Raw genomic sequence first — 12,383 nt, 5'->3', positions numbered from 1 at the left:
CTGAGCTTGTCAAAGTCATCTGCCCGTTTCAGCCATTCTTGTTTTAGGAACGTTAACTTGCTGTATTGGGGAAGCAGCATCATATGTGAACAGCCATGCCAGGCTTCTACCAAATGTCCCTGGTCCTCTATCAAGTTCCGGGGGTATTTAGCGGCGTTTTATTGTCATGAGGATTAAAGACCCCCTAGCATCAGTATTCTCAGTGTAGCATCCTGTAAGTATCAGAACCCTTCCTACCTAAGGAGCCAGGAGGGTGAGTCCCACCTGGTTCTAAGTTACATTGGCGTTTGTGGGTGTGTTTCTAGTGGGATCTGGAGAGGTGGTGAGGTGCGGAAAAGCCTAGAGAGAGGTCAAAGTTGAGTGGAAAAGGGAACTGGGGTCTGCCAGTGTCCGAGAATTCAGGAAGAGAGGCATGGGAAAGGAAGTGGAATGAAAAGGTGCCAGGAAAAGTTGCCTCATCATTTGGCATTTTTCTGTTGGCCAAAAGGTAAGTTTCTACTTTTAAGTCATTTGCAAACCCTGTAGGCACGTAGCTGCCAAGTTTTGCAGTTTAAGGACCACTAAGGTGGTCACTGGGTAATACCGGGAGGCTGTTATTTTCAGGGAAGGACTTCTGGGAGGTCTTCCCGCCTGAGTGACTACAGGAGTGGGTTCATTCTCGAACCCACTGTCTCGCTGACAGTAAAATTGAACCGTGGAGCCGCTCGGGGTCTCCTCTGTATGCACCCAGGTGTAAGCTATGGTGCATATAATAGTGGGAATAGAGGAACCACAGTGACACCCAGGAATGTTTTTATTCCACGTACGTGCTGGTTAGTGTCGCTCATTTCATACATATGGACTGAACAACTGCCGTATGTAGCTTCTGCTGCGTACTGGCATGCAATACGGCACGCAGGACAGATAAAATCCTTGCCTTCGTGGAGTTTACAGTCTGATAATTTGTCCTAAAACTGAAGTGCGCACAGTCAAGATTAACACGACTGGCTTTATCTGTGTCCTAACCTTTCCCAGCAAAACCAAACAAAATCAGTTTCGCGGCAGATGGGAGCCGCCAGGGGCCAGATGTGGCCATGGGAAGAACGTCTTGGAGAACTTGTCATCTGGCTCCAGCTGTGTTAACCTAGGTCTGCTGGGCAGCCGTGATTCGTGTCTGCCAACCGGTGGCCTGACATTAGGACACTAGTGCGGGCTTAAACAATTAGCGGAATCCCTTGCTCAGTGGCTGGATCCACTGTGTGTGTCCTAAGATTACCACTGCTGTCCAGACCAGGAGCCTCCATGGTCTTGGGCCGAAACACCTGGAAGGGAATCGACAATCAGCGCGTTGAGGAACTAGGCACGGCTTTCTTATCCCAGAACACGGAGAGAGATGCGGGGAAGGTAGAAAATCATGGTCAGCAAGAAAACGGAAGTAAACCAGACATGGCCTCCCGCATGCGAGTTTTGATTTCAGCCAAGAGCGCTTTCCTGGTAGGTACTGCCTGCCTCCAGTGTGGCCCTGCAGAAAAGCGGAGAGTTGGCCTATAAGAGTAGCTTTCTCCCAGTTATTATTCTTTTTTGATTGTTGCCCCTCTGTGAGACCCATTTATGATGACCCGTGTTGATTTTGCCCAGAGATCTGCATTTAAAAGTCTTAATTCCCACCTTTGAAAGCGTTGGGATACCTACAGATGTGCAATAACTTTTCAGATATCTGTTATATCTGCCTTCCCAAATAAGTACGTAAATAAATTAAATGCTTCAGGCAACCTGTGCATAGAAGAGTTTTTGTTTTTGTTTTTTTTTTTAATTAAATCGTAAACCTTCTGGTTTAATGTACTAGGCGGGTTCTGTCCTTCTCTGGGAAAATGATGATTTTGGTCATCCATTGTCCAGCAAGCCCCAGACCCCACAGCACTTGCTCAGGAAATGTTTGTAGAATGAACCAGATGAGGAAAATTTCCAGTCAACATGTAGACTTTCAAGGATGGTGATCCAACATGAGTGAAGTTCTTTCAAATAGTAAGTAGGGGGAAATAACCCACAATGTAGAGCAAAAAGACAAAAAAAAAAAAAAAAGTGAAGGTCTAATGGGAATAATTTCAGAATTCCCATAATTCAGATGCCTGCTTCTAGTGTCTGATTATAGCCGAAAGCACGAGAGGGTAGCGATTCAAGTTTTGAAGGGGGCTTCTCTTGAGCCTAAGTATTTCTGCACGTGTGGGGATGTCTTTATCACAGTGAGGTTCAACAAAATACTTGAGGTGGGGAAAATTTTTAAGATACCAGTTTATGTGTAAAAATCCACTTTTGCATTCTTAGTGCATTGTGTAAATTTGCCGTGCAGGAAACATAAGTGAAGCCATTTGGTTTTGTGGCATTGGTGTGGGCTGGCTAAGGGGGTGGGGGGGGGGGGGATAAAGTTGAGGCATTGATACAGTATGGGGAGAGCCAGATGGTTGTATTACACATCTTTTGTGTTCTTGTTTGCTTCTTAAAGCAGTTGCAGAATTTTGCCCTTGGCGGTATTTTCTTCATGCTTGTATGTTCTGCTCTGAATTTACTTTTTTGTCAGAGTACTTTGAAGAAAAGCCTTACTTTAAAAAAAAAAAAAAGAAAAGGAAAAAAAAATGTTTTTTTTATTTACGTTACAAACTTGTGAAGTCAACAGTGTATTTATAAACACATTTTTTTTAAATGTTAAGTACGTTAGTAAATAGTGGGAGGAGCTGCTTTTCTTCTTGCTTATTAGCACACTGATTTCAGCCACATTATGTCAATTCAGAGAAAGATTTTTGCAAAATTATAAATGTAGAGTTGACGACAGAGGGATGGAGGGAGACAGGCAGAATAGATAGGTTGTTTTTCCAGTAGTAATGAGGCTCATCTGATTAGAAATTTTAACTTTTTCTATTACTTACAGCCACTTCTCAGGTTGTGGTTTACCTATTGTGTTGTATCAGCAAGCCTGAGTTGGTGGGATTTAAGTTAAGTGAGAACGCTTGGGGATAGGTTGGTGGCTTTCTCTCCTTTAGCCTGGGTGTTTGGCTGGCTTTCCTTAGAACTGTGGATCACCCCACCATTGAAATTTATATTTATTTCCTACTGAAAGCAAATTATGTTTTGCGATCACCAGTGGCAAGGGATAGTTAAGATGTCCTAACTGCATATAAGAGATGATATTTTATCACTGAATGCTTTTAATAAGGAATTGCTTTGTAGCTTTTTTTTCCCCCCGTTGTGATAGAATGGTTCAGAATAATTTAATGTCCTTTCTACAATCCCAGTGTATCTCGTTTTTCTTTGCTCAAATGAGAGAAGAGCACACACTCGGGATCCTTGGGCACCGGTTTATTCTCTGTCGTGCACAGATTTCCAGCCTGAGTTGGAACCTGCCGTCCCTGATGAGAAGACAGGAAACTTACAGTCCTCACCTTATTGAAATCTCTGCCTCTTTAAGTCACAAGTCCGAGGCGACTCCTTCCAATAATGAAGCCATTGTGCGCATCCTATCTGATCCGTTCTTGAAATGTTTTAGTAAGTCTATCTTACAACATTATAAGAAGATAATCAGCAGCCTTAGAAGGTCCCCATCTGGACTGTAGAGTTCTTTTACTGAAAGATGTTTTGCCTTTTTGAGATAGCTCTCGCGTTTCATCATCTGTTCCGCTGAGATGAAGTGCATATGAAAAGTCAGTGACTCTGAATCCATCTGTTGTTATTATTTTCCACTGATAATTGGCTTGAACAATGAAATGTCTGTGTCTGCAGCCTTTGAAACTGTACACCCTGTTTATTTTCTGGAGGCCTCCCTGCGACTCCCCCGCCCCCATTTTTTCTTCCTTCATTCTCGCTCAAGCTTACAGCCAGTGGCGCTCGTGTGAGGATGACATCTTTGACTCTGTGCATCAGTATGTGTCACTCAGCATCTAAAGCTTGCATGCGGATTTTTGTCACAATCCCTGTGTCTGTGCCGTTGGCTCCAGTGTCCAGCACTCATGCATGGATCCCTTACCTGGACTGTCTGCTTTATTTCACTGTCCTCATTAAAATATTAATTTCGGGTGCGGTATCTAATACCTATGGAATTAGATACTACCTATAATTGTATAATATATTCAGTTGCATCCAGGTTTGCACGATACAGAGCATTAATATTGGATTCCACTAACAGCACTTCCATTAGCTTGCTCAACCAGTATGAGATATAGATGAGCTGGGAAGCATAACTACCCGCCAGAACTGCCAAAACAGTCATTAGAAGCTCCATTGGGATGGACAAAGGCTTTTTCACAGTGATATACTGATTAAATTTTGTTCTATGGTTTATTTGCATCAAGGTTAGATGACTATCGTCTGGGGAAGTGGGTTATCTAACACCTTATTTGGAAGGTCATTTCGAGACAAAATAGTGAATAGAATAGGCGTCTTTAGTTTCTTTGGGAACCCTTCTTAGGAACCTGTGTTTTATTCTTTGGTGGTGGGGGGGGCGGGTTGGGAATCTTTAAAACATTTTTTTTCTCTTTTCCCCAAGTTATGCCGTAATGTATGTTTGAGATGGGTTTCTCTGCCTGTTTGTAATTTTGCCCCCAACTTTTCAGTAGTATTCATTTGCTTTTGCAGTAGAATGATACGGTCAGAAAGCAGCGTCATGTTAATAAAACAGAACCTGGTTTCGAAATAGAAAGCTGCCTTATTTCCCTTGGCTAGCGTAAGTGCTGTACGTTCTCTGAGGCTGTGAAGGATGTGTGACCTACCCTTTCTGGTCCAAGCAGTAATGTAATGACACATCCTATAGCATTGCTGGATTTGCCCCCAACTTTACTATGTGGCGTTAGAAGGAAGTAGGTGAACATAATCTTATTTATGTTTCAATCGAAGTCATTTAATGCTACAAAAGTTAGTGAAAAATAATTAAGTTACTAAGGCCAACATGTGGCTGAAACATATGAGAGAGGTTAGAGGGGAGTGAGCTGAGTCCCTAGGCGGAGGAAAGAGGAAAGGCCCTTGTGAAGTCCCAATGCCTGCGTGTTTTTCCTTTGGCTTCAATTCCTCGGTTCTCAGGACAAATTATGTTGAGGTATGGCATATTTTCTGCCGAAATGGAGAAAATTGTTGACTGTAATTATGTTATTTAATTGAAATTATAAGTGGTTGAGGCCACTCAGTTAAAAGCATCCGTGCTAATATATGGATAATGTTTTTAAATGAGTGGTCATGGATTGATGACATTTGAAAGGCAGGCGTTTGGGGTGTGATTTTGGAAGACACAAATTATGTTCCTTAAATCATTAGTGAACTAACGAGCGTAAAGTGGCATGGTTTTTGTTTATCTGCTCTCATTAAATATGTGCCCCTATTATCTGAGTAACTGTATATTCATGTACATACATGTGTAGGTGTGTGTAATTTATATATGTAAAATTTTATGCATATGTAAAATAGACCTTTCATTAGCATCAGTTCATAGTGCAAAAAAGCACACACAAAAACCCCCAGAATATATCAGGTATATCTCTGACCTTATATTGTGACTGAGAAATGTGATTGTTGATCACTTCCACGGAATGTTAGAGATTTAAATAGAAGCTATAGTAAAACTCCAGTGATGTGTCTTATCCCAACTTCTTTTTGAAGTAGCTGGAGATAAAACAATAGCACTATATTTTCTACCCCCTTACTCCCCCCCCCCCCCCATTCCAGGAGTGAGTTCTTAATTACTAATGAATGCAATTCATTTTAATTGTTATTATAGCAACATAACATTTAAGTGTCTCCTGTTCAGTCCTTGTGCCCTGGAACAGGCGGTGTCTCCTGTCAGAGAGAGGACAGGTAGAAGGCACAGCAGGCGTCTGATTGAGCCAGTTATTCATTTGCTGAGTGTTTGTGTTTATGCAAAGGGGCCTCTTCCTGCATATTTAATCTAGAGTAAGGCAGTGGCTTTTGTTGTGTTGAGCCCACATACCTTCAGTCCTTCCTCACACTGCCGCCAGCTTGGGATCCCTGAGAGCCCGCAGGCTTCCAAGCGCCTGTAGTTTCTCCCTTACAAACTCTCAACTTTCTTCCGTTGTGTGAAAATTGCCTCTCCGGCCCCAAAGCTTTCTTCCTCAGCATGAACGGGTAAGTGTGTGCGAAAGCCAAGGCTGATACTTTGTTTCATTTTACAAATGTTGAGAGGCTACTTTCCTGCTCTTCTGGGCGCCTCCTGCCAGCGACCTGGGTCCTGGTTCCTGGGCCGTTGTCAGTTGCTGGCTGCATTGATATAGACAAGTGCAGGTGCCTCTTAGGAACCGTGGCTGGATTTTGGACTGGCCGAGAGAGCCTCTTTGGAACCGGGGCGGGGGAATGGGGGGGCAAGCGGGGGGGGGGGGGAGAGAAAGAGAGAGAGAGGAACAGCTTTATTATTCTTTGTCCTAACAAATCCTGTTTTGTAACTGTCCTGGAGATAATGCTGCCATTGTTTGCTAAAAGCCTTCAAACAGTGTGGAAGACCGAACTGTAAGAAAGCAGTGAAACTCTGCTGCTGTATTGTCTATACCCGGGCCAGGGTCCTCCCCGAAGCTCTGTGCCGGAATAGGAAGGGTTTTCTTCAGTGGAAATCGAATCGTCTCTTCATTGATATTAATAGCACACTAGAGAGGTTGGCCATGATGCTCAGAGAGGCGGTCGGGAGGGAAGGAAATCTGATCTTGCTGGGGGTGTGTGTGTGGGGGGGATGACAGCCTCTTGGCCCCACCGTAGAGGAGACATCCATCCAGGCTCAGCCTGCATAATGGCATCCTGGCTTAACTGTTTGCTCTAGGAATTTTAATCTTGAGCTGTTTGTTTTACTATCTGGGGTCTTGCTATTTTTTGTTCCTGTACTGTCTTTAGAAAGCACCATATTCAGGGTCTAATCCAATCTTTTAAAAAAGTGGATTAAAAAAAAAAGACTCAGAGAAATTGATGTACTGTGCACTTAGATCATTCTGGGCTATGATGGTAGGATTCTGCTTTCTTTTAGAGTGTTATAATTTCAAAAATGACTCGCCACAACTAAGAAGGATGCACCATCCAAGGAAGAGATGTCCTATGTAAAGATATTTCAGGGACCAGGAATTGTGTCCAGGGTCTAAAAGGAGTTTTCATTACCAGTTAACTGTTGCCTCTGCTTGAGTAACTCTTTTCAACAGAAGAGTGTGCTGTTCTCCCGCAGGTTGGAAACTGTGAGAATTTAAATAAAATTTCATCAACCTTATTAAAATATGTAGGGAGTTGGGTCTTCTTGGGTACAAATCAGTCTAGAGACTTCGAAGCATTTATTAACAGTGAGGCTGCTGAAGGTTTTTAATAATAAAATTACAAATACCCTATCTAATTGTAAGTATATGACTTTTATACTCGGTTTTTAAGGGGAAAAATACTTTTTTTTTATGAGGAAAAGTAACTCCGTGAGAGCACCTTCTGTGATTAGTGCTATTGTATTCTTAAATTTTGATTGATAGAGATAATAGTTTTCACTTAAAAATACAGACAGGTACTTTAACTTTCCATGACAATAGCTATTTGCATTTCTTTTATCTTTTTGTTTAACATTTGTGGGGGTTGGGATGGATTTGATTATTAACTCTTATTGCACACTAAAGGTAAATCTAAAACAAAGGCTTTGTTAGAGCTTCAAAGAGAAAACAGCAAATATTGTTTTTAGGTTTCAACATTTAAAGGCTGTTAAAGGATACCTATAAAATATTTTCACATGACCACGGCCAGGGTTTTACTTTTCTGTAAGGTAAGAGAGAGTAGTTTCTCCCAGTGAGATGGACCCATGTGGAGCTGTCGCTGGGCTGACTGCCAGCCTCCAGTAATCTCGCCGGTTCGCCTTGGCTGGGGTTGCCTATATCCTGTGGCTTAACCTTCGAGTTGTTTTAGGTTTTTCTTACTAGAATGGACCCCAAAGTTAGGTTCCATGATCTGGCGAGAGTCACAGAGGGTAAGGAGAAAGGAAACAAAGTGTTCCGCGCAGCCATAGGAGGGGACGTTGGGGCATGGTGGTTGATTTCTTTGGTAGACCCAAGTACAAGAAATGTAGCACTTGTAACCCAGCAGGCCTGGGTGGTGTCCTAGAGGCCCGAACTGTACAGCTCTAACTTTTTCTTTCTTTCCTTTTCAGTTTCCTTCTTTTGTTTTTCCTTCCCCCACCTCTTTGGCACTCCTGACGTCTCTCCCTATTTCTTCTTTTTCTTATTTCTTTTTTCTCTTCCTTCCCTGCCCTCTTTGCTTTTTTTTTTTTTTTTTTTTCCCCTGTAAGCCTGACTCAATATTGAAGTTATTAGAGCAGGGTGCCGGGTGGGGGGGAGGGGTGCGGATCTTTGTGGTTGATCTCGGAGTGGATTTTCTTGTCTCAAGTGCAGAAAATGAAGTGACCCTTGTACTATCATTTTTCAGCTAGGCAAATTTGTGTTGATACGCTCCTGTTTTTCTAAGAAATGTTTGAAAAGACATTAAAATCCACATGTTAGGAGTCACTGGTTAGAGACAGCAGTCTCTGGGAAATTAGCCCATATAGACCTTCTGTTTTCTTTGATGAAGTCTATGTCCTTTGATTGGAGTATTTGGGGTGTTGGAAGTTTGAACCGTGTTCCTGGGCTTTAAGAGAAAGCATTCTCTAGCCAGAGACAGATTACTGGACTTTAAGGAAAGCATCTGCTACCTTCATTGCGGGCCAGGAGCTGGCCCTGACATCCTCGCATCCCCGATGACACTGATGGACAGTGGATTTAAGGCATCATTTGGGGGACTGAAGGTTAAGGTGAAAAACGTTGGTCATCCTTCATGGTCCCTTTGTATAATTGTATAAAATGAAACACAGTGCAGAAGTCCTGATGCAAAGCATTCCCTTTAGCTGCCATGAAAGAACGTGGGGAAATACTCATAGTGGGAAAAGTAGAGAATATATTGTTCATTTTCAGTCTTGTGAAACGAAGTCAAACCTCCATGTTTACCTGCAATTGGTTCCAACTGGGCCATGCCAGTTGGCATTATGTATTATCTATTACATGGATTAAATTAGGGGCCAAAGACACCCAAACAAAGTATGACATTGAAGCATTGTGATAACCTAAGAGGTCTACAGAATAAAATTCTTAAGGAGTGGGGGGATGGGGGCTGGGAAGGTGGAGTAAGAGGAGAGTACCTTAAGTTTTCTAATGAATGGGTTGCTGCTGAAGATTGGTGTCTTACCCACGGTCTTTATGGTCAGCACATTGATTCAGATAAACAACACTCTTGCGAACAGCAGTGAGGAGGCCACACCAGGATCACTTGTAGTTGTTCACAGGATCTTAACTGTACAGAGAATGACATAAAGGAAGATAAGTCATTTCTATTTACCGTATTCCTGGCTCACTTTTAAAACCTAAAACCAATAGGAAACTTCAGAAAGAGAGGAAAAAGAAAATGTAATTCAGATGGTAACGGTGTTTTAAAAGAAGAGAAGTGGGCTGGAGGGGACTATTTTTCTTTTATCTTAAAAAAAAAACAGCTTCACATAATTTTAGTTTTGATGCTTGTGCTGTGAGTAAGCATTCAGGTAAACAGTTGATATATTTGATAAATAAAAGTGATTGTTTAACAAAGAAAAAAGAAAATAGTTCTGGAAATGGAAGCTTTACACTTTGGAAGAAAAATGAACTGCAGACTGTTGTCCTAGTTGTTGATTTCTGATTCTTCTAGGCTCGTAGTGATGCAGACTCAGGCCCCAGTTCTAATCCCTAATTTTCTTGTCTGTTATATTGACACATTTCATTTAATTTAGCATGATGGCAAACAGCTGTTGAACTATTCATCTTTTCTCTGCAATGCTAGAAAAGTACCTTTCCGATTACTTGGCTAATGTATCCTAAAAACTAAAATCGACAGAAATAAATAAATGAGTGGTCAAATGTGGATATGCATTAAAATTTATGGAACCTCAGAATGGAGGAAACCATGATTTGTATCCCACTGCCAACTTTTTTATGTATGAGTAAAAATTAAAAGTAGCCAATTCTGTATTGCTTTAGTAATTGTACGTTGGAGGGTCACTTGTATAATTTTGTTTCCCTAGGGGAAAATTACACTTGTAAAATCTATGAGGGTAAATCCGCTTATAATTTTGCTCTGTGTTCACTGACACACGGTACTGTGTAGACAGGTGCGTGGAGAAATAGCCCATTTCTTACCTGAAATCCTCCTACAGGTTTGAATACAGGGTTCAAGATAACTTTATTCAAAGTAGGCATTTTTGCAGTGTGGGTTTTTTTTTTCTTAAATTAAATTTTAATAAGGTCCAGTTGTTTGCCGGGCCTATATGATAGCAATCTCATCTGCATTGCAAAGCCTAATACTGTATAGATCTGACTGCCAAACATGCAAAAATAGATGCAACTCAATAGATTAACATGAAAATTAGTTTAGAGAGCACGCATTGGAGAACATCTCAAGGAAAAAGGAGGGAGAATGGCTGTTCTTGCCTTGAATTGAGTAGAACCTGCCAGTTTGCTTACTTTCCATTTAAGATTGCCTGAGTGATGAGATGGAAATTTCTGGGGTGTAAGATTGCTGCTGTTTTTTGTATTTAATGTGCTCTTTTCGCTTGGGAGGCCGGGGGCTGCTTTGCCAGCCTCCCCATTACCTTGAGGACCCCAACATCATTGCTCCCTGTTTTCTCACCACCAGATGCCTCGTGACAATTCTCACCAGTGGAGAAACCAATCCTGGAGTCACACATCAGCAGTGTGCCTCAAAATTTTCATTTTCAATTTGAATTGTTTTGTGTAAAAACAAAAAGGTTTGGGGCGGGTTGCAAAATAGTAATTTTAAGTCCCAGGGCTAGGGTTTTCCCCCACCCAAGTGGTGAACATTTATGGTGAAAACCTCCAATTTCCTCTTACAGTAAACATGAAAATTATGATTTCACTCAGAGCCTGCATTTTTTTCCAGTCTTTATGGCAAGAATCTGCATACACTTGCTTGTGGAAATGTCATAAATTGGCCTCAGATCAATTCCTCAAAGATAGTACTCACCAAAGTGCCACTTTCGTATTTTAGCCCTTGTGAAGAAGATTTAACTCTTCTCAATAATGTTTGCCTTTCCACATTCAGGGCTGACAGCGGAGGGATAAGCAGGGATATATTCTGTATAAAATTAAAACCACTTCATTACATATTGTTCTGAAGAGTGAGCAAAAGGATATTAACATTTTAGGAAAATGGTGATCTGGTCTTAGCATCTTAAAAAAAAAATTACATGAGCATTTGGTCAGCTGATGGGGAATGAATCCTGTACCCTGTCGGTAACTTGATCTAAATTAATAAACAAATGTTTTTCTTTTCACTTGTGCCATATGTTGATCCCAGTTACATGGGCAGAAAGAGGCAGCTTGTAATGTTTCTTAAAGGATTACACACTGTTTTGCATAAGAGAGTATATGCAGATGCAGGATAAAACATGTTCCAGGCTTTCTTTGTGTTTTAGGGAGCTTGATTTCAATTGTTTATTTCATCTGACACAAACCATTTTTATTTAACTTGGTAGATCTGGTAGATATAGGCTAAGTGGAAAACACTGTGTGAACAGCTTTCACCAACCGATTAACCACCCCCCCCCCCAAAACTTGCAGATCCTGGTTCATTTTGAAAGGTCCAGGTTGGCATAAAGGCATCTCGTCTCTCAGAACTCACTCGCTTCCTAAGGGGGAAAAAACCCCACAAGCCTGTGCTTTAATGAAATCAGAGATGTCGTGGATGCTAACTAAACAGACACGTTCAAGGAGCAGTCTGGTTTCCAAAAACAAAAGCCTATGAGTCACGTATTATTGCACAAGAAAATAAATTGATGGAGGACAAGATGAGAAAAAGTTCATATGCAAAATTCGCAATGTTTCACCTTGACTTTTTCCACCCACGTTATTTTTGTTGTCTTGAGGAGCTCACCGGCCTGTGCACCGGATCAGTGGTCTTGGGACTTGTTTTGATTCACTCTGAAAGTCACTTTCCATGAAATGTGCCGGAGTTCTTTTGCATGTGTCCCTGGCAAATAGGTGGTTGCTCCTTTCTCTTGACATTCAGGTTTTGATGTTCTCTTTTGTTTTCAGGGTAAGAAGTGACCTTTTGAGGTGACTATACCTGAAGATTGCTTTCCGGAAGCCAAAAAAGGTAAATGCGATGTGATTCGTGGAATTCTATCTAGGGCTGTGTTTACCACCTCTAGGTATATCTTAATTCACTTCTTCCCCAATCTACGTAGTTACCAAATGTGTCTGAATTTATTTATGTAAGTATTATGTTATAGCATCATTTGGGAGATGTTTACAGAAAAGATTGCCCTGAAGAAATGGTCCACAGAGTGACATTTTTCTCCCAAATATGATCAAACTTCCCCT

At 41.5% G+C, this 12,383-nt stretch overlaps 1 protein-coding gene across 7 annotated transcripts in view; it reads left to right on the top strand.

Annotated features, from left to right (window-relative positions):
* FOXP1 (forkhead box P1) overlaps window positions 1–12,383 on the top strand; it is a 597,515-nt gene that overhangs the window by 253,226 nt on the left and 331,906 nt on the right. For 6 of the 7 annotated variants that reach the window (XM_047851112.1, XM_047851110.1, XM_047851111.1 and 3 more), the window contains one exon: window positions 12,096–12,156. The gene's annotated coding sequence lies outside the window, so the exon portion shown is untranslated. Of the gene's footprint in view, window positions 1–6,038; window positions 6,103–12,095; window positions 12,157–12,383 lie in introns of those variants that run through there. The other variant, XM_047851108.1, reaches the window with a different exon arrangement.

The sequence above is a fragment of the Prionailurus viverrinus genome, chromosome A2 (genome assembly GCF_022837055.1).
Source record: "Prionailurus viverrinus isolate Anna chromosome A2, UM_Priviv_1.0, whole genome shotgun sequence".
In the NCBI taxonomy this organism is placed as follows: Eukaryota; Metazoa; Chordata; class Mammalia; order Carnivora; family Felidae; genus Prionailurus; species Prionailurus viverrinus.
The sequence above is the reverse complement of the archived record's forward strand: the minus strand, read 5'-3'. Positions and strand labels throughout refer to the sequence as shown.